At 43.1% G+C, this 21,248-nt stretch overlaps 3 non-coding genes across 3 annotated transcripts; all 3 read right to left on the reverse strand.

The window, feature by feature from the left end:
• Positions 1–10,565: 10,565 nt before the first annotated feature.
• On the reverse strand, positions 10,566–10,637 carry trnaa-ugc (transfer RNA alanine (anticodon UGC)). Its single transcript has one exon. It is a non-coding gene; the product is annotated as a tRNA-Ala (tRNA).
• A 6,242-nt stretch (positions 10,638–16,879) lies between these two features.
• trnaa-ugc (transfer RNA alanine (anticodon UGC)) lies at positions 16,880–16,951 on the reverse strand. The gene has a single exon. It is a non-coding gene; the product is annotated as a tRNA-Ala (tRNA).
• A 3,184-nt stretch (positions 16,952–20,135) lies between these two features.
• On the reverse strand, positions 20,136–20,207 carry trnam-cau (transfer RNA methionine (anticodon CAU)). Its single transcript has one exon. It is a non-coding gene; the product is annotated as a tRNA-Met (tRNA).
• Positions 20,208–21,248: the final 1,041 nt, after the last annotated feature.

The following is a 21,248-nucleotide window of genomic DNA, read 5'->3' on the forward strand; positions in this document are numbered from 1 at the left end:
TTAATGTATATTCCGATATACAGGTGTCAAAGAACCTTGAATCTTGAATATTAACATTAAAACCAGGCAAAGGAAGAGAAAGTTAGACGGGTCCATCACAGTATCTTAGAACGCTGAATGTTGCTTTAATAAGAGTAATAGATTTGCAGAAATTGTAACTATTACCTTATTGTTAATGTAAACTTTTGAGTTTTGAGGTTCTATATCTGATGCCGAATCAGATTAAAAACAATACATAGAAACATAGAAAATAAGTGCAGGAGTAGGCCACGGTTATTCTATCGATATTTATATAGATTTATATGTATATATACACATATATATTTCAAGCAGTTCCCTCTTCTGTTCCAAAAACATTTTTTGATAAAATAGATTCTCAGATTTTATCTTATGTTTGGAATAATAAAAGCTCTAGAGTGAATAAACTTCTATTGCAAAAATCAAAAAAAAGATGAAGGATTGGCTTTACCAAACTTTAGATTTTCTTATTGGGCAATTAATATTCGTTATATTACTTTTTTGGATTTATGATATAGACAACCAAGATCGCCCTTCATGATTACATTTGGAGGAAAATTCAGTAATGGAGTTTTCGTTAGCTTCTTTATTAGGAGCTCCACTTCAGTTTTCGCTCTCCAGAGTAGGTAAGCATCCTCTTAACCCTATTGCTAAACATACTTTAAAAATTTGGTTTCAATTTCGTATATGTTTTGAATTAAATGATTTTTTTTTACTTTCTAGTAATATTTATTCTAATTTATTTTTTAAACCATCAACTTTGGATAAGGCTTTTTTAACATGAAAACTTAAGGGAACAAAAACTTTTTTGGATTTGTTTTAACAAGACTGTTTAATGTCTTTTTCACAGTTAATGGATAAATATGATATCTCCAATACACATTTTTCAGTTATTTACAGGTTAGGAATTTTTACGTAATTTTTTTACCGAATTATCCTTTGGCCTTCTTTCCAAAATTGGCTTATGTTATTTTTCAGTTTAAACCTTTTCAAAAACGATTAATAGCTATCATTGATAAACAGTTAATGAATGCTCGCATGTCGCCTAATGATAGGTTAAAACGCACCTGGGAAGTAGAACTTCCACATTCACTTTCAGATAATCAATGGAGTAAAATTTATTATTTAGTCAATAATTCATCTATCTGTGCACACCATATCTTAATTCAGTTTAAGATAGTACATAGGGCCCATAAGTCCAAAGATAAATTGGCGCATATTTTTCCGAATAGAAACCCTATTTGTGACAGATGTAACGCAGAAATGGCTACTGTAACTCAATTTTGAAAAAGTCTGGCGACACTTTATTCAATATTTTCACATGATTTAATTTATCCTTATTTATTTATTTTTCTTTATTCTCTTTGGGGGAAATGCTTATCCATGAAGGTTCGAAGATGACTGAAAGAATGTGTTTCTCTCTCTCTCTCTCTCTCTCTTTTTCTTCTAATTTTATCCTCAATTGGACTGCCCAATCTTTCTTTTTCTTCCCTTTGTTCTCTCTTTCTTTTTCAATTTCAGTTTAGTTAGTGTATTTTTTTCCCTTATCAATAAAATTTCCAATCGTTTTTAATGATTGTTATGAGGAATTGTAGTTTTTTTGACCGTCGTATATATAACAGTATAATATTTTACTTATTTGATTTTGATATTATATACCTTTTGTCTTTACTACTGCTGTTTATATGTCTTTTATATTATCTACTTGTTAAACTCCTCTTCCGATTTGTATATTCTTTATTTGGAAATCAATAGTAAAGATTGAAAAATGAAATGGGATGGAGAAGCAGCACTACATATTCAGTCTGGGTAGCCCGGAGACTGATATTTCCCTTTCCCCAAAATATCTACCTCTTGTTCTTATCTGGCTTCACCTATCACCTCCCGGTCTTCAAACTCCCCTTTCCACAACATATCTACCTTCCTTCCTCACCTGGCCTCACCTACCATCTTTTAGCTTCTACTCCTTTTCTTCCCCCACCTTCTTATTCTGGCTTCATCCCACTTCCTTTCTGGTACTGATGAAGGAACACGGCCTGACACTTCGATGTTTTTATTCCTCTCCATAGATGCTGACTGACCCGCTGAGATCCTCCAATATTTTGTGTGCCTTACTCTGATCCTTGTGCCAAAAAATACCCATCATCCACCGTCGCCCACCTGGTCTTTGAACCCGTTTATTGTTCCTCCTTTCATTACCATAGTCCGCCGTGCTGGACGTTTCCCGCAGTTTTGTTGTTCCTATAACATAGAAATAAAAGTCCCGATTAAAACTGTCACAGTCACTCACTTGGTCTCACCAGATTCGCGGCTTTTCCTTTGACCGATTACGTTCGTCCACTTTGTCTGAAACTGAAAAATACCTTATTTTCCTCTTACCCAGTGGTGACGAATGGGTCTCCGCCTGAAACATTAAATCTGTTTCTCTTTGTACAAATGTGACCGACGTGCGTGAACTCTGCAGTGGAGCAGCAAGTTGTTGCTTTATTTAACTTGCACGTTGATGTGAACAAGAAGTGAAACATCCCGGCTCCTGGGATCACAAAACGACCAGGAGTGTCGCAGTGAGATCAGTGAGGCAGCCACCGGCCTCTAGAGGGCACCGACGGTCTGGGATCCTGTGCAGCAGCGCACAACACGTTCAAGTTCAAAGTAAATTCATTACCAAAGCACACATATGCCACCATTAGATGCATTTCCTTGCGGGGAATTACAGTGAGTGCAAAAAAAAAAAAAAAAACAGAATATTATCATTGAAAGAGTGCACACAAGACGGACAATCAATGTCGAAAACATAACAGACTGTGAAAATACAAAAACGTAAAATAAAAATAATTATATAAAGTTAACCGATGGGGAAGCATCCCTTCATGGAAAACATCCCCATGATCTGAGCAGATACGATGTGAAGAAGGAAACGTGGAACGCTTGGAGACCTCTCCCCAGAAACAGACGGGTTCCTTGTGGCATTAAAGGGCCAGGTGGTTAATCGAAAAATATTAGAAATACATAATAAACGTCCTACAAATTACTGACGATAAATGCAGAAAATGACAAGAGGCACCAGGAACAATGCGACACACTACAGGATTGAGCAGCAGTTTAACTCAATCTGATTACTTTCATGGGGACAATCAATTGACAAACATCAGTCACCAAAATCTTGCTTTAAAATACAAACTCATAAAAGACACCACACCTTACTATAAATACAAACCTGTTCTAGATTAGTGTCAGAGTCCTACACATTAATTTTTGTCCGATCCATTATTACAGATAGGACAATCCATAATAACCATCTGGATATATAATATTACTGGATGAAAATGCAGTAACAACGTACATAATCGATATCGTCATTGCAAACACACATAACGCAAAACAAGTGAAAAGCACCATAAACATCCTGAATTAAAAGAAGACATTGAAATACTATCGAGAATGAACAGGGTGCAGAATGCCCCAATGTAATATCAACAACAACTATCATCTCATAGTCATTGCACAATAGGATGAAACAGTACGGAGAGCAAACCAATATTTCTATACATCTCCTGAAAGCCACTGTACTATACGCCACTAGAATGGTGGGCAGTCCGTAGCTATTGAGGAATGAGTGTGCGTCAGTACTCCCGGACTTCAGGTTTTACCAGCTTGAGCTGGGAAAGTCATAATAATAACAACAAAGCAAAAATGTCGACAGCTTGAAATGTCGAGTTTGAAAGTGAGTTGTGGAAACTGTCAGTGTTGGTGTGAGTGAAGTTGAGTGAATTTATCCCTCTGGTTCAAGTGGCGATAACATAAATTTAAACATGAAATAAATTGGTGCCCTGTTCGAGTTTCCGCTGGTTTGATCGTCCATGTGCAATATATTCAGTTTATGGCAACATTAATGTAAGCAACACAGGTCGTGGTAATGTTCTGTTTTCTGTACGTGGAAATGTCTTTTTTAATAAATGTATTAGGGACAGCACGGAGCGCACAAAAGGACAGGCCACCCGAATAAATGTGAAAAACAGGGGATCTTCCTGGTTTTGCAGGCGGCGAACAGTGAGTGGTGTTTCGACTGGCTTTTTATAATCTGTATCCGTGGGAGTGATCAGAGATATAAACACGTAGTCGGCAGGATTCGAACCTGCACGGGGAAACCCCAATAGTACATCGCCTTAACCACTCGGCCACGACTACAAGTGCTCTAATGTTCTTCCACATAGAATTTATATTATGGTAGATTCAGATAGAGTTATTTACCAAATTCAGATGTTGTCATTGCTTTGCTCTTTGTTGTAGTGGTTATCCATGGTGTTTTCCCCAGTGTGTGCTTTTGGGCAACTTTCATAACTTCAGTGTTTGCGAGCACCATGCCTTTACAGATTTATTTTTGCTGATTTTGCTTGATTTCATACAGTTATATTCAGTTTCAATATAGAAACATAGAAAACCTACAGCACAATAAAGTTCATTCGGCCCGCATGTTGTGCTGAACATGGACTTACTTTAGAAGTTACCTTGGATTACGCAGAGACCTCTATTTTTCTAAGATCCATGTACCATTTTTCTTAAATTCCATCTGCCAATAATACTAATTCCCGTTAAATAACCGATGTACAGTATCGTATGAAATAGGGTACACTTATTCTGTTTATTCATGCTTTTGTTCGGATAATATTTTTAAATACTTATCTGTATTTTTTATATAGTCATGAATGTTTCTGTTCCTTCTGTGCCATATTCACTGAGACATATTAACAGTAATGTGATCCCCAGGATTTTCCGTGGATCGAAAAAGAGGAGATGTTGCCACGGAGGATTTAAAATATGTAAGATAACGTGGAACTCGAATGGCTCAAGGACAGTGGAAGCAGACAGATCAAGTGTGTTTGCACCAGCCATGTGCTTGGAAATGAAGATGTCATTTTGTGGAACCGTTTTATATCTTTGTGAGAGGAAAATTTCTGTGTTTTAAAGCAGACACAAATTTGCTTCAGGTAATCTGCGGGTTACGAGATCTTTTCCAAATTAGAAGTTATTTTTGAGTTGTTTTTGATATAATACAACATGAAAATGTGTGAATGTCTGGGTCAATGCTTGTCTGGAGTGATTTAAACTGCTTTCTAAGGGAACAAAGAGCCTTAACTTACCAATTGACGCTTGCTGGGAAGAGAGAAATAAATGGATGCTGGCCTGGAGCAGAGCTAACAAAAGGGAGAATTCACCAATGACACTGGAATGGGATAATTGAATTGGAAAATATGAATATCAAAGTGGAAACTTCGAATGTGCTAGCAGCGACAATTCTTTCCTGAAACCCACCATCGCAAGGAAGATCCCCCAGGTCAGTGAATGGGAGAAGAAAGGATCGATCACGTGGCCGACTGAGCTGCGTTAATTTGGTGATATAGTTGGGAAAAGTAGTCTGAGTGAGTATTGGTGCAGAGGGAACAGCAGAATTCTTGTTCTAAGTTGTTTGCCCGGTGTCGACATAGTTATGTTGCCGTTTATGCAGAGACAGTAAAGTGCGAGTTTTGATTATTTACAAGTCACAGAGTGGATTTACTCACCTAGTTCCATTGTCAACACCAGTTGGACTACCCATGGCCTGGAACAAAAATACTCTTCCAGATGTACTTCAGAAGTTCCATTTCTTATCTTACACACAAAAAAAAAATGTTCTGGATAATTTTGCAGAAGTTGAAATGTCCGATCGTTGTAACCCTATCCACATGACATTTCTGTGTGATTTGCCGGCAGATCTGCTCCTCAATCTTCTACCAACTATGGAGAGAATCGCAGTATAATCCCAGCAAAGTGGTTGTTGGTTATTATTTTATTTATTCCTAAACTCAACTCACACTTACGAGGGGTTATTGATAGGTATGTGCCCTAAGGTTGAAGGAGTCAGTTTCAGAAAATCTAACACAATTATTTTTCAGCATGTTCCCCTCCTACATTTACACACTTAGTCCAGAGTCGCGGAACATCCCAATCTTGGACTTCCAGAAAGTGTCCAAAGCATGGGTGATTGATAAGTTCGTGGCCTGAGGTAGATGGAGATGAGTTATACAGCTCTCGTTGCATGCACACGCTGTTCAACTCTTTGAGTGATTGTGCAGAAAGTTTGAAGATAATAGCTCATCGGGCTGATTGATAAATTCGTAGCCTACGGTGCAAGGGATGTGTTATTAACCAAACTTTCTGCATAATCAATCAAAGTGTTGGTCTGTTCGTGCAGGTAACGGAAGTTAATAACTAATTTCCTTCCAGCTTAAGCTACTAACTTATCAATCACCCCTGATGAGTTATTATCTTGAAACATTCTGAATTATCACTCAAAGAATTGACCTGCTTGTGCATGTAACGAATGCTGTAGAACTCAAAAATACAAATGCATATGCTGTGGATCAAAGAATACGTACACAACGCTGGAAGAACTCAGCAGGTCAGGCAGCATCTGTGAGAAAAGAGTAGCCAACTTTTCGGGCCGAGACCCTTCATCAGGGATGGGGGGAAGAGAGGGCCGAAGCAGAGATAGGGGAGGGGGAAGGGCTATAGGAGCCAGGTGGAAAACCAATCAGAGGAAAGATAAAGGGGGGAGGGGAGGGGATAAGCATGAAAGAACTGTAGAGATAAAGAAGCAGAAAGTTGGAAGGGGAGAGAGGCAGAGAGGGACCTGGGATAGGGGGAGGGAATTACCGGAAATTGGAGAACTCAAAGTTCATACCACCAGGCTGGAGGCTACCCAGACCGTAGATGAGGTGTTGCTCCTCCAACCTGAGTTTCGTCTCATCATGGTAGTAGAGGTGGCCATGTATGGACATATCTAGATGGGAAGGAGAGGCAGAGTTGAATTGGGTGGCAACCGGGAGGTCCTGTCTATTGCGACGGACGGAGCGTAGGTGCACAACGAAGCGATCCCCCAATTTGCGTCGGGTCTCGCCGATGTGGAGAAGGCCGCACCGAGAGCACCGGATGCAATAGACGACTCCAGCAGACTCGCAGTTGAAGTGTTGCCTCACCTGGAAGGACGGTCTGGGGCCCGGAATTGTGGTAAGGGGGGAGGTGTGGGGACATTTGCGCTTGCAGGGATAAGAGCAAGGTGGAAGTTGCGGCGGATAGTGTGTTGGATCCGAATAATGGTGGGTGGAAACTGAGGACAAGGGGAACCCTGTCCCTGTTGTGGTGACGGGAGAGTGGGTTAAGCGCTTAAGTGCGGGAAGTGGAGGAGATGCGGGTGAGGGCATCTTTGATGACGCCAGAAGGGAAACCACGATACTGAAAGAAAGAGGACATTTGCGAAGTGTCCGAACGGAAAGTTTCATCCTGGGAGCAGATGCGTCGGAGACGGAGGAACTGGGAATAGGGAATGGTATTTTTGCATTCGGTAGGGTGGGAAGAGGTATAGTCAAGATAGTTATGGGAGTCACTGGGTTTGTAGAAGATGTCAGTGGATAGTCTGTCTCCAGAGTTGGAGACAGAGAGATCAAGAAAGGGGAGAGTAATGTCCGAGATGGATCAAGTGAATTTAAGGGCTGGGTGAACCAAGTGAATTTAAGGGCTGATCCTTACCTGCCACCCCACCAGCCTCCAGATCCAACACGTTATCCACCACAACTTCCGCCACCTTCAACAGGACCCCACCACCAAGCACATCTTCCCCTCCCTACCCCTCTCAGCTTTTTGCAGCGATCGTTCCCTCCGCGAATACCTGGTCCACACGTCCCTCCCCACCGATCTCCCACCTGGCACTTATCCCTGCAATCGTAAGTGCTACACCTGTCCCCACAGCTCCCCCCTTATCACCATTCCGGGCCCCAGGCAGTCCTTCCAGCTGAGGCAACACTTCACCTGCGAGTCTGTTGCATTTAGTCTATTGCATCTGGTGCTCCCGGTGCGGCCTCCTCTACATCGGCGAGACCTGATGCACCTACGCTCCGTCCGTCACAATAGACAGGACCTCCCGGTAGCCACCCACTTCAACTCTGCCTCTCATTGCCATCTATATATGTCCATACATGGCCTCCTTTACTGCCATGATGAGACCAAACTCAGGTTGGAGAAGCAACCCCTCATCTACCGTCTGGGTAGCCTCCAGCCTGGTGGTATGAACATTGAATTCTCCAATTTGAGGTAATTTCCTCCCCTCCCCCTCCTATCCCAGGTCCCTCTCTGCCTCTCCCCCCTTTCAACTTTCTGCTTCTTTATCTCTACAGTTCTTTCATGCTTATCCCCTTCCCCCGTTTATCTTTCCTCTGATTGGTTTTTCACCTGGCGCCTCGAGGACCTACCCCTCCCCATTTCTATAACTGGGCTTCGGCCTTCTCTTCACCCCCATTCCTGATGAACGGTCTCGGCCCGAAACGTTGGCTACTCTTTTCTCACGGAAGCTGTATAACTCATCTCCTACCGTAGGCCACGAACTTATCAATCAACCTCGTACATATACATCGGCTTTACTAAAGAACATACACGATCAGGATTTGTTTTTGGCATTTGCTGATGTGTGAAACAGGCACCAATTGCAACCCTTCCGACTCTCTGAGAGTTTGGCTCTCACTCAGTCCGATCCCTGGTGAATGCTCATTGGCTGTTGTATAACTTCCTGTGTTTGAGGATGGCGATGTCAACTGGCCGCAATAAAACCTGCTGCAGAGTGAGGATTGATCCGACAGAGAGCAGCTCGGGGTCTATGGAATGACATGGAGAACGGGAGACGCTTCTCTACTCGAAACTCCAGCAACATGGAGCGATAGTGGAATAGGGATGAGCATAGCTGCCTTTCAATCAGCTCACCCGGATTCGATTCCATGCGATCGCCATGTGTTGTACCTGTTTTTCAGCACTTGTCTCACAAACGTCTCGGCCTGGAATCACTCAGCCACATTACTTCCTTCTCTCGGAAATTAACATTTCTGCCCGTCGTTCGTCTGCGATTTTGTCCAGTGTTTCTCTTTCCGAATGTCTTACCGTCATCGTGTATTGGTCTCGCCCCATCAGAGATGTCCCCCTTTTCACTTCCCACCCAACCTCTCACCTTCTTTGACACTGAAAGCTATCTTCTTCTCTCACCATTTCTAACTGAGTGTCACGATCTGAAAGGTTAATCCCGTTTCATCACTCACAAATGTTTCTTGAGGTGATGAGTGTTTTTAGTATTCTCTGTTCAATACCAGACACAGCTTCATGCCGCGGAGAACAAAACAATCGCTGCGAACAGCAGGAATTTTCGTTTTACCCGCGAAGTTCTCATCAACTCTCAGAAAGTGATGGAGTGAGTGGACGGAAATTTAAGTTAGAAGCACAAGTCCTTATTTTTTACTGAAAGCTGTGTTGTGTACACAGGTGACGTGACGGCGATTTGCGGTAAAATATTCTGCTGAAGAATAGCAGACGATGGTTTGGATCTGCCGGCCTCTGGATAACGGCCCCGGAACATTCCCGCCGCGCCATTCTGCTGATAGGTAAATATCTCTGTTCTTCTCCTGTCATATTATTTATTAATTTTGCCGCTTACCCCGATTATCTATTGATTTGTTTGTTGGAATATTTTGCCTGTCTAATTTCCCTCGTGTCTCTCTTACGCTTTTACCTTCTTCCCCATCCTCCTTTCCTTTTTCATCACTTCTTACCCCATCCGGTTATTATCCGGTCTCCGTGCTCCGACCCACCTAGTCCTGGACATTTCAGCAACGGATGTGATTATAATTATCATTCTGACCCTATTCCTACGGCCCCGCAGTCAGACACACTGGTTATCTCCCTCTGTGTCTCCTTGCCTTCCTTCTCTTTGTCTGCGGCTGTTATTTAGGTTATAAACACAGGAGATTCTGCAGATGCTGCAAATCCAGAATACAGAATGCCGGAGCAAATCACCAGGTCAGACAACATCTACGGGGAGGAGTAAACAGTCGATGTTTCGGGCAGAGATGCCGCCTGGTCCGCTGAAATTCTCCTCCACTTTGTGTCTGTTACTTTGGTCAGTCTTCGACGTTACGAGCAGCGACGGCAGTCATAGGTGCAGCGGAGAATACACACACACTCTGGAATTTATTTTACCAATCCCGAGTCTCGTTCACCTCCCAATCCGTCCATATGATCGAATGAAGTTCAGAGTTCCGTCAGTTCTGAATGGACCGCAAATCACTGGGTCTCAATGTTAGAATCTCTATCCTCTGTGGAGACTTGCAGTCGGATGCCTTGCCATTCTCGTACCAGACGGTTTATCAAGTGGTTAGTTCTCTTTCAATGGTGCTCATGTAAAATAAAAATTATGTTAGATTAGTGGCAGGGAAAGCCTCACTGGTTTCAGTCTCCTCAGGAAGTGGACACACCGGTGTGCTTTCTTGGTGATCTCTGTGGGCGGCTTTGGTGGTCCACTCTCTCTCTTGAGGAGCCATTTATTTGTGGTAATGAGCGGACAGCCTGCACCTTCATGATTTAGTCTTATCCACGTTGAGACTCATTCTGCTGCTGTATCACTGTACCACCAGTGTGCCAAAGCAAACCTAATGATTCCGTTTGCATTATTCAAAATTCAATGCTCACTAGCGTGGAGATGCAGGGGATTGAACCCGGGACCTCATACATGCAAAGCATGCGCTCTTCCACTGAGCTACATCCCCATTTAAAATGCAGAAATGTTTCAGGTCCAAACCTTCCTGCATATCACAATTGAGATACAGTGTAATCATTGATAACACAGATAATAACAAGCACTTTTTCCTCTGCGACTGGAGAGGACTCGGGAATCCTTTCCGATTCAGCTACTTCTTTGTCGAGCGCTGGCCAGTGGACATGCTCCTATTTGTGCCTGATTGTGCAATGGGATGAAGAGCATTCTCCAGCAGGATTTATTGTCTGAGAAATCGATGCAGCGAACGATTTGGAAAATCGAGAGAGAGAGACTCCTGTGCAAGGTCTTCTCATCTTTTTCTCCAGTTCTGATGAAAGGTCTCGGCCGGAAAGGAGGAGTTCGCTCTTTTCCATAGATGCCTGGCCTGCAAAGAATAAACGACATTAGGATACCTCAATGCACAATGGGTTAATCTTTCCAACCAAATATAAAACTCGGCAAAAGTGAAAAACGGATAACAGATAAAAGTACATTCCAGCCGAAACCGACGGATTTCCTTGAATCTACCAATGATAGGATGACCTAGTGCGGCATAGCGCACTGACAGAAAATTATTGTTGGCAGCAGCTGACATAGCAGAGGATGTTTTCGATCCATCGACCTCTGGGATATGGGCCCAGCACGTTTCCACTGCGCCACTCTGCAATGAAAAAAACAACATTGCTCGTCTATGAATGATGTCTGGGTCTATGTTTCTGTTTGTGTCTGTGTCGGTGCCTGAATGTGTCTTTGTCTTGTCAATGTCTGTGCATGGCTCAGTCTGTGTCTGTGTCTCTGTGTCTGTATAATGTCTGCATCTCTGTCGGTGTCTGTGTCAGTGCCTGTATATGTTTAGTTCTTATCTGTGTCTGTACATGTCTGTGTCTGTGTCTGTATATATCTGGGTCTCCGTCTGTGTCTGTCCATGTTGCATCAATTCCATCATCCCCCTTTTCCCCACCGAATTGTTTCACTCTCGGTTGGTAATACCTTGTTTTACCTCTTTCTGTCTCCACTTTCGTTTCTTTCTTCCTTAATTTCTAGACCACCCAGTTATTCTCTCTGTGTCGTTTGTGCTTTATCCCATCTTGCACCTCGTTCCCGATATTTCGCCATTGAATGTGTTTTACCTTATTTAATTGTTGACATGGACAATTCATCCCTCTTGAGGGACTTCTTACAAAAAACGTCATTTTGAGCCACACTGGGGAGACACTACGTTCAATCCCGAGGTCCCATTAACGTTCCCACCCTGTCCCGATCATTGAATAAATGTTAGATTCCAAGTTGAGCCGAAAGTTAACCTCGTCTCCCTGTGAATGGAACTCGCGGATTTACATGCTGACTTAGTCTCCGCACCTCAAACACGTCCCTCAAGCAATCCCTCCATCAGGATTTAGTTAGACCATAAGACATAGGAACAGAAATCTGTCATTCAGCTCATGGAGTCTGTTCCGCCGTTCCATCACGGCTCATCCCGTATTGCACTCAACCTCATACACTTGCCTCCACCGCAGTCTGCGGCTGAGCATTCCACAGATTTGTTATTCTGTCTAAAAGCAAAATCCCACATACCTCAGTCTAAAAGGTCGCCCTTAAATTCTGAAGCACTGCCCTCTAGTTCTGGACACCCCCACCATAGGAATCATCCTCTCCACGTCCACCTTATCTTCGTCCTTCAACATTCAATAGGTTTCAATGAGAATTATAGTTTTTGCTCTAATGTTCAGAAAATCACGGCCGCGCTTTCGTTCCTGCACTGAATGTGCGGGAGTTTTTTTTAGAATTCCCCTACGGAGGACTGATATACAGCAAGGAACCATTCTTAACTGTCCCATGTGTCACAGGCTTATCCCGGCGTCTGAATGACGGCAATGAAAGGCCAACCATCCTGCGAGAAATTTCTGCATCTGGGATTTTCCGCCCAGATTTCAAACTTCACGAACAAACATGTTGGAATGCTGGGTTTGAACCCTGGACGTCACACATGCGCTGCTCCAGTGAGCTACGTCCCCAGTGTCAAATGAACGATGATATCTTCTGCCGGAGACTCTGATCACAAAGACTGGACGTTGAAAGATAGAACATAGAAGTCGGAGTAGGCTATTCGGATTTTCGAGACAATTCCGCCATTCATTTCGATCCTGGTCGCTCATCTAAAGGTTTCCCTTCCCGATCACTACGCATGCCCTTTGATACCTTCTGTATATGAAGATATGTCTGACCTCTCCTCGATTTAATCTCATTCTGAGGAGCTGCATCAGGGAGAAAAGGAGAGGGGACTGTCTGACGGTCCCACACCACTGACCTGCAATATTTAAGGAATTTAAGGCAAAGAGCAGCATCAGGCTTTTTAAATCAAAGTATTAATTTAAAAGACCGGCGTAAAAGTGGATGAAGTAAATATTTAACCAAGCGCAAGACTGCACATTAATCCTGAATAGAAACAGGAAATTTTTAAATTCTTATCTGTATTTTTTGATATAGTTATGAATGTTTCTGTTCCTTCTGTGCCATATTCACTGAGACGTATTAACAGTAATGTGATCCCCAGGATTTTCCGTGGATTGAAAAAGATAGGTTGGCCACGGGGGATTTAAAATATGTAAAATAACATCGAACTCGAATGGCTCAAGGACAGCGGAAGCAGACAGATCAAGTGTCTTTGTATCAGTCATTTGCCTGGAAATGAAGATGTCATTTTATGGAACCGTTTTACATCTTCAATTTTGTGAGATGAAAATTTCTGTGTTTTAAAGTAAACACAATGTTGCCTCAGGTAATCTGCGGGTTAAGAGATCTTTTCCAAATGAGAAGTTATTTGTGAGTTGTTTTTGATATAATATAAAATGCAAATGTGTGAATGTTAAGATCAATGCCTGTGTGCAGTGATTTAAACTGGTTACTAAAGGGAACAAAGACACATAAATTACCGATTGACTCTTACTCGGATGAGGGCAATACACGGATGGTGGCCTGGAGCAGAGTCAACTAAAAGGAGAATTCAAACCAATCAAATGTCCTGCAGCTAATGACACTGGATTAGGATAACTGTTCGGAAAATATGAATATAAACAGGAAGCTTCGAATGTGCTAGCAGCGATAACTCTTTCCAGAAACCTACCATCGCAAGGAACAACCCCCAAATCGGTGATTGTGACAAGAAATCAGAAATCTTTCTGTCACAAGAAAGATAGTGACAAGTCGGTGACTGTGCCCTAGTTTGCTGATATAGATGGGAAATGCACTCTGAGTGAGTGCAGAAGGAACAGCAGAATTCTTATTCGAAGTTGTTGGCCCGGTGTCGACATAGTCACAATGTCGTTTATGCAGAGACAGTAAACTGCGAGATTTGATTATTTACAATTTACAGAGTGAATTTCCTAACCTAGTTCCATTGACGAACCGTCAACACTACTGGAACTATCGATGAACTGAAATGAAAATACTCTTCCCGATGTACTTCAAAAATCCATTTCCTATCTTACACAAAAAATGATCTGGTTAATTTTGGAGAAGCTGAAATATCTGATAACTTTAACCCTGCCCACGTGACATTTCCGTGGGATTTGCCAGCAGCTCTGCTCCTCAATCTTCAACGAACTATGGAGAGAATTGCAATATAATCCTAGCAATTTGTTTGCTGGTTATTATTTTATTTATTCCTAAACTCCTCACACTTACATATTCATCGGCTTTTCTAAAGAATATGCAAAATCAGAATTTGCTTTCCCATGTGCTGATGTGAGAGGCAGACACTATTTGCATCCCTTCCGACTCTTTGAGAGTTCGGCTCTCACTCAGTCCGATCGCTGGTGAATGTTCATTGGCTGTTGTATAACTCCCTCTGTTTGAGGATGTCAACTGGCCGCAATAAAACCTGCTGCAGAGTGAGGATTGATCCGACAGAGAGCCGCTCGGGGTCTGTGGAATCACATGGAGCACGGGAGACGCTTCCCTACTCGAAACTCCAGCAACATGGTGCGATAGTGTATAGGGATGAGCATAGCTGCCTTTCAAGCAGCTCACCCGGGTTCGGTTCCCGGCGATCGCCGTGTGTGGTACCTGTTTTTCAGTAATGTCTCGGCCTGGAATCACTCAGCCACATTATTTCAGTCTCTACGAAATGATCATTTCTGCCCATCGTTCGTCTATTTTTGCACAGTGTTTCTCTTTCCGATTTGTCTAACCGACATCCTGTATTGGTCTCGGCCCTTCAGAGATGTCCTCCTTTTCTCTTCCCACCCAACTTCTCACCTTCTTTGGCACTGAAAGCTATCTTCTTCTCTCACTATTTCTAATTGAATGACACGATCAGAAAGGTGAATCCCGTTTCATCACTCACAAATGTTTCCAGTATTTTCTGTTCAATCTGTTCATTACCAGACACAGCTTCATGCAGCAGAGAGCAAGGCGTCCACGGTAGGCGTCCACCCTAAGAGTTTTTGAAAATACTTCTGTCCACATTAAAACGGATATTTCGGCGAATCTCCTCCTACTGAGCATGCGTAGGACATTTGCTCATTTACAGACGAGAAAAACTTTAACGACGGACGGTTGCTGTCTCTCACGCAGGAAGAGTTAAAATTTTTTTAAAAAAACACAAATACTGGAGCATATGGCGGCAACCGACAGGGAGTTCACGGCCAATATGATCCGGCAGACGACGAGCATTAAGCAACTCTGTTGCTTTAATAAAGCTCATTGTTAAATTATAAAACATGTCTTCATCAGTATTTTCTTGTATTTCCATATAGTGTTACATTAGGCTGTTACACATCTATTATCAGAGAAGTACTTGCATAAGTAGGCAATTCACCTTCATAAGAGCAAGGACAGAAATCAGGGCAAAGTGAGTATACATTATTCCGTAACTTATAGGTGAAAGCATTCGGTGAGTGCATTTCTAACCCTTCTGGCCTCAGTCTGGTGGCCGTCTATTCTGAAATTATTAGGTTGCGTTCAAGAAAACAATGAAAAGTCGCCATCTGTTCCGGCACGTATGACAGCGTTTTTAGATCTCTCCGGTTTCCCCGTCCTCCTGCACCGGCCAATCCGGCATTTTCAGATTTACACATTCTGGACGGCGTTTTAGAAAAGCTCCATTTCTGGGGTAGGAAAAAGCCGTTGCAGTGTGGACGGAGGGTCAAAACGAAGAGAAAAGCCTTCGGTTACGGAGTCATCCGGTCTAGTGTGGAGCTGTGCCGTCTCGTTATCGCTGTAACATCATTGTGCCGACTGCTTTGAGCTTTAAAAGGCAAACACGAGGAAAACACGAAGGGTCTTGTCCCGAAACGTCGACATTGCTTCCTGGCTTGCTGCGTTCCACCAGCATTTTGTGTGCGTTGCTTTTGTTATGTGTGCTGAACAAACCAGATGGAAATGGGGTCCAGAGCGAACACCCCCCTGGGGACTATGCTGTTAGTGAGAGAGAGAGAGATGAAGAACAGAAGTAGAGGCATCTGCTACAGATAACAGAGAGAGAGACGGATGATTTAGTATTGTGGCTTCTTCACTGATGGAAAAGGTAAACAATCTTTTGCTGCAAGGAAAATTCTTTGATCGTTAACATTCTTGCTGAGACAGCAGGGAGTGGACTAGTTTGATGGACATGGAGATATTGAGTTGATGGATGGCTGATACCCCGTCAATGGGTTTAAAAGACGGATCTGGGGAGACACCCTCAGACAAAGAGTGTTGTGCACCCACAGGAATGTGGGGGCTTAGAGGACCGAATCAGGAGATCGGTCACAAAGCTGACAGTGTGACGGCAGGGCCGGTGGGTGCTTGTGTGTGTCTCCACTCATGCCGGAGTGACGGCCCACCACGGAAGAACGGTCTAGCCGAGAACGGAGGGGTCATAACTGAATGACCACATCAATACAACGGAACAAGAAGACAACAGAAGGTTTGTCTGCTGCAGTTGCTCACATCTCGCTTGCGCTCTCTCTCTCCAGCATTGCAACACAACAACTAGCTCAGCACGAACTGAACTGAATATATTCTCTTATGACAAATCATTTACCTCTAGACTTTGCTAGAGCTTGTTTTTTTACTCTTCATTATTATTCCTACACTTCTGTTTTTATTATTGCTAACCTGTTTTATATGTATATTGGCATTTTTGATACTGTATGGTTTAGTTTACTAATAAGCACCTTTAGTTACAGTACCACCAGACTCCTTCTGTTAACCCAGTTACGGGGTACGTAACACTTTGAGCTTTGCTTTTTTGAAAAATAATGCTCACATTGGAGATGCCGGGGATTGAACCCGGGACCTCATACATGCAAAGCATGCGCTCTTCCACTGAGGTACATCCCCACATTAATGGGGACAGTTATTTTCAGCCCAATCCTTCCAGCATATCACAATTGAGCAGTACAATACAGACAATGGCTGACGTCCGCAGTCAGAAAGCACGCACCACATTCTGAAGGATCGTTTCAGTCTCGCTGTTATGTGCATTGAATGGATTAGTAGTGAAAAATGTTGGACGCTTGACCTTATGCCACTCCAGCTTATTGTTTACCCGCACTGTGCTTTCTCTGTTGTTGTTACACTTTATTCTGCATTTTATTATTGATTTACCTTGTTGTCTCTCAAAGCACTGTGTAATGATTTGATGTTTGTGAAAAGTATGAAAGAGAAGCTTTCTGTCACATGTGAGGTGTGATTGATAATCAATCTGGCATAAGGTAGAAGGAGTCAATTTTTAAAAAACCTAGCACATATATTGTTCGACATATTCTCCTCCTATATTTACACACTTAGTCCAGAGGTCGTGGAGCATACGGATCCCTTCTTTGTATTGTCGGCATCTTAGACTTTCAGAAGTGGTTCATAACAGGGGTGATTGATAAGTTCATGGCCTAATGCAGAAGGAGATGCTATTAACTTCATAACATTCTGTTGTTATAACGCAGGGAGTTATTCTATCATGTAACAAGGACTGTATAACTCATCTCCTCCAGCTGGATCACCACACTCCCTGGGTGGGCTCGAACCAACAACCTTTCTGTCAAGAGCCGAATGCGCTCTCTGATTACGCCACAAAGACAGGGAGTGAAAGAAGGATTAAAGGGCCTGTGTTGTCTATACGACAGTTATTTAGTTTATAATATTTTCGCTTAGTAATTCATTTGTTAGTATTTTCTAGTTAGATTTAGAAGTGTTTAAAGTATATGCATTGCATGTAAAATATATCGGCATGCGATGACGTCACATCCGGTTTCGCCGCGTCTTGTGGGAAAATACCGGTTTGAGATCAACGCGAGGGTGGGGAGCTCACCACGAGGCACACCTGAGCAGAAGTTGTTTTGCAAGCATTAGAAATCACAGTGAGAGCAACGCTGTAAGTTAATAGATAATCGATATATTGAACTAAGATGTTAAAGCCGATCCTGTTAAAAGTAACGACGGTCGATAATGTTTATGTTTTCGTTAGTTAAAGAGTTGCGGATAGTTTGCATTGAAGTGTATTTAAAGTAGTCAATGGCGTAGGTAAACTCTGCCTGTTTACTGCACCTTCATGTAATGTAGTTATAGTCACTTTTACAGTATTTACAATGGAAATGTGATAATAAGAAAGGAACAAATACTGTATCAATCTTGTATTGTTTTATCAACAGTTTTCACCGTATGTTAATGTGAAGAGTGAACAGTAAATGGTTAATCTTACTGCGATCTGGTTTCATTGACTGTGGTTTATCTCGACGTTGAATTCGGCGTTATTAGTTACACCCGAAGGAGAACGTTACAGGGCCTATTTCTTCACTGGAAGATGTTGACTAGTCTTCAATGCTGGGACACGGATTTTCACAATCTGCGTGAATGATTTATATCAGAGAGTCGCTGACACTATGACAAGAAAACGTTAGGAACAAATATTTGCCGGAATTAGAAGCTGCGCGGTGGATTCCCAATAAATTCATACCGCATCTCTAAACGATTCAGCCACGACTGCACACTCCTCACAACTGGACAGGTCAGGCAGAAGGACATTTTACATGGAATGTGGTCACTGTGTCCCGGAACGCATGGGGAGTATATCGATCCCGTGTCTGAGAGAACAGAACAATTAGTGAAGTAAAATCTGAACTGCCGGAAATATTCCACAGCTCAGACAGTGTCTGCGGAGGGAGAAACAGAGTTCACGTTTCAGGGCGCTGACCTTTCACCCTGAGCTGTCGGCACGCATTTGGAGGAGGGAATTACACTCTGTCTCTGCAAGGTGGCCTGAGCTGTGCCAAGGCGTCGGTTTCCCTCTCTTCCTCCTTTCTAACTCGGTGAACCGTAGTACTTAAATCGAGCGTCAGAACCGCCTTTGCTTAAAACTAAAAGTATAGCAGAGGTGGATGATGAAAATATTTTAGCGAACTTTGGACTCTGTCACTGAGGATTACACTGAATGGCGCAGTTATACAGAGTCGCTGAGAGGATATCTGAAGCAGCAGAACACCTATCGAGAGATTCTCCCTTCCCGGGATCACTGCAGACCGGACTCTTCCACATCCCCAGTGAACTGATCATTTTTACCACAAACTCGGATGTACCTCTTTAACATCGGTTTGATTTGAAAAGTCGGTTTGTGATCACATTTAATATGGAGACAGCAAAACTAATTCCTCGTCGGGGAGATGAAACCCCCGTCCTTTCCGTGACGGACGGGTATACTAACCATGACGAGAATCCAGCTCGAAAGTGCGATCTGTCATTCAGATCTCCGAACACACGAGGTCTCGCGGGGTCAAACCAATATTTGTTCGGAGACTGAGAAACCGGCGCTTTTCATACATACATTTCTTCCTCTGTGACCGAGAGGACCCGGGAATCCTTTCCGATTCAGCTACTTCTTTATCGAGCCCTGGACAGAGGACACGCTCCCATTTGTGCCTGATTGTGCATTAGGATGAAGAGCATTCCCCAGTAGGATTTATTGTCTGAGCAATCGATGCAGGGAACGATTTCGGGGAGGGAGGGAGAAGGGAGAAAGAGAAAGAGACACACTCACTCACTCTCTCTCTCACACACTCCTGTGCATGGTCGTCTCATCTTTTTCTCCAGTCCTGATGAAGGGTCTCGGCCAGAAAGGTCGAATGTGCTCTGTTCCATAGATGCCGCCAGGCCTGCTAAGTTCCTCCAACATTTTGCGTGTGTTGATTATTTTCTATCTTCCCCGGTTGTGACGAACGGGCATCCACCGGAAACATTAGAACTCTTTTCCTTTCTGCAAACGTTGACTACCCACTGTGTTTATCCAGCATTCTTCAGTTTATATGTAAGACACGGCTTTATTCTGCACAGAATAGATGACATTAGGATACGTCAATGCACAACAGGTTAATCTTTCCAGCCAAACAGAAACCTCCGCTAAAAGTGATAAAGGATAACAGATTAATGTACATTCCAACCGAAAGCCAGTGGATTTCCTTGCAGCTACCAGTGAAAGGATGGTCTCGTGTTTTAAAGCGAACTGAGGGAAAATTGTTGTTGGCAGTCGCTGACATAGCAGAGGATGGTTTCGATCCATCGACCTCTGGGTTATGGGCCCAGCACGCTTCCGCTGCGCCACTCTGCTATGAAAAAAACAACCTGGCTCTTCCATAAATTATGTGAAATATCGTGCGTTAGTGTGTGTGTGTGTGTGTGTGTGTGTGTGTGTGTGTGTGTGTGTGTGTGTGTGTGTGTGTGTGTATGTGTGTGTGCGTGTGTGTATGTGTCTGTGCGTGTGTGTCTTGGTGTGGCTGTGTGTTTTTGCGTATTTGTATCTGACTGTGTCTATGTTTTCTGTCTGTGTCTGTGTCGGTGCCCGCATATGTTTAGGTCTTATCTGTGTTTGTGTCTGTATATGTCTGGGTCTCCATCTGTGTCTGTCCATGTTGCATCAATTCTATCTCCCCCCCCCCCCCCATTCCTACCCACTTACTTCACTTCCGGTTGTTAATTCCTTGTTTTATCTCGTTCTGTTTCCACTTTCGTTTCTTTCTCTTTCATTTTCTGGACCACCCAGCTATTCTCTCTGTGTAATTTTTGCTTTATCCCATCTTGCACCTCGTTCCCGATATTTTACCATTGAATGTGGTTTTATCCTATTGAATTATTGACGTGGACAATTCATCTCTCGTGTGGCTGCTTATAAAAACGACATTTTGAGCCACACTCGGGAGTCACTACGTTCACTCCCGAGGTCCCATTAACGTTCCAATCCTGTCTTGATCATTGAATAAATGTTCGATTCCACGTTGAACCAGAAGTTCACCTCGTCTCCCTGTGAATGGAACTCGCGCAAGTCCCTACCAAGGACTGATAAGGAATGAACCGTTTTTAACTGTCCCACGTCTCAAAGGCTTATCCCGGCGTCTGAACGACGGCAATGAAAGGCCAACCATCCTGCGGGATATTTCTTCATCTGAGATTTTCCGCCCAGGTTTCAAACTTCACAAACAACAGTGTGGAAATGCTGGGTTTGAACCCTGGACTTCACGCATGAGCTCCTCCACTGAGCTACGTCCCCAGTTGCAAGTGAACGATGGTATCTTCTGTCTGAGACTCTGATCACAAAAGATGGACGTTAAAAGATAGAAAATAGAAGTCGGAGTAGGTTATTCGGCTTTTCGAG

The sequence above is a fragment of the Hypanus sabinus genome, chromosome 31, assembly GCF_030144855.1.
Source record: "Hypanus sabinus isolate sHypSab1 chromosome 31, sHypSab1.hap1, whole genome shotgun sequence".
Classification (NCBI taxonomy): domain Eukaryota; kingdom Metazoa; phylum Chordata; class Chondrichthyes; order Myliobatiformes; family Dasyatidae; genus Hypanus; species Hypanus sabinus.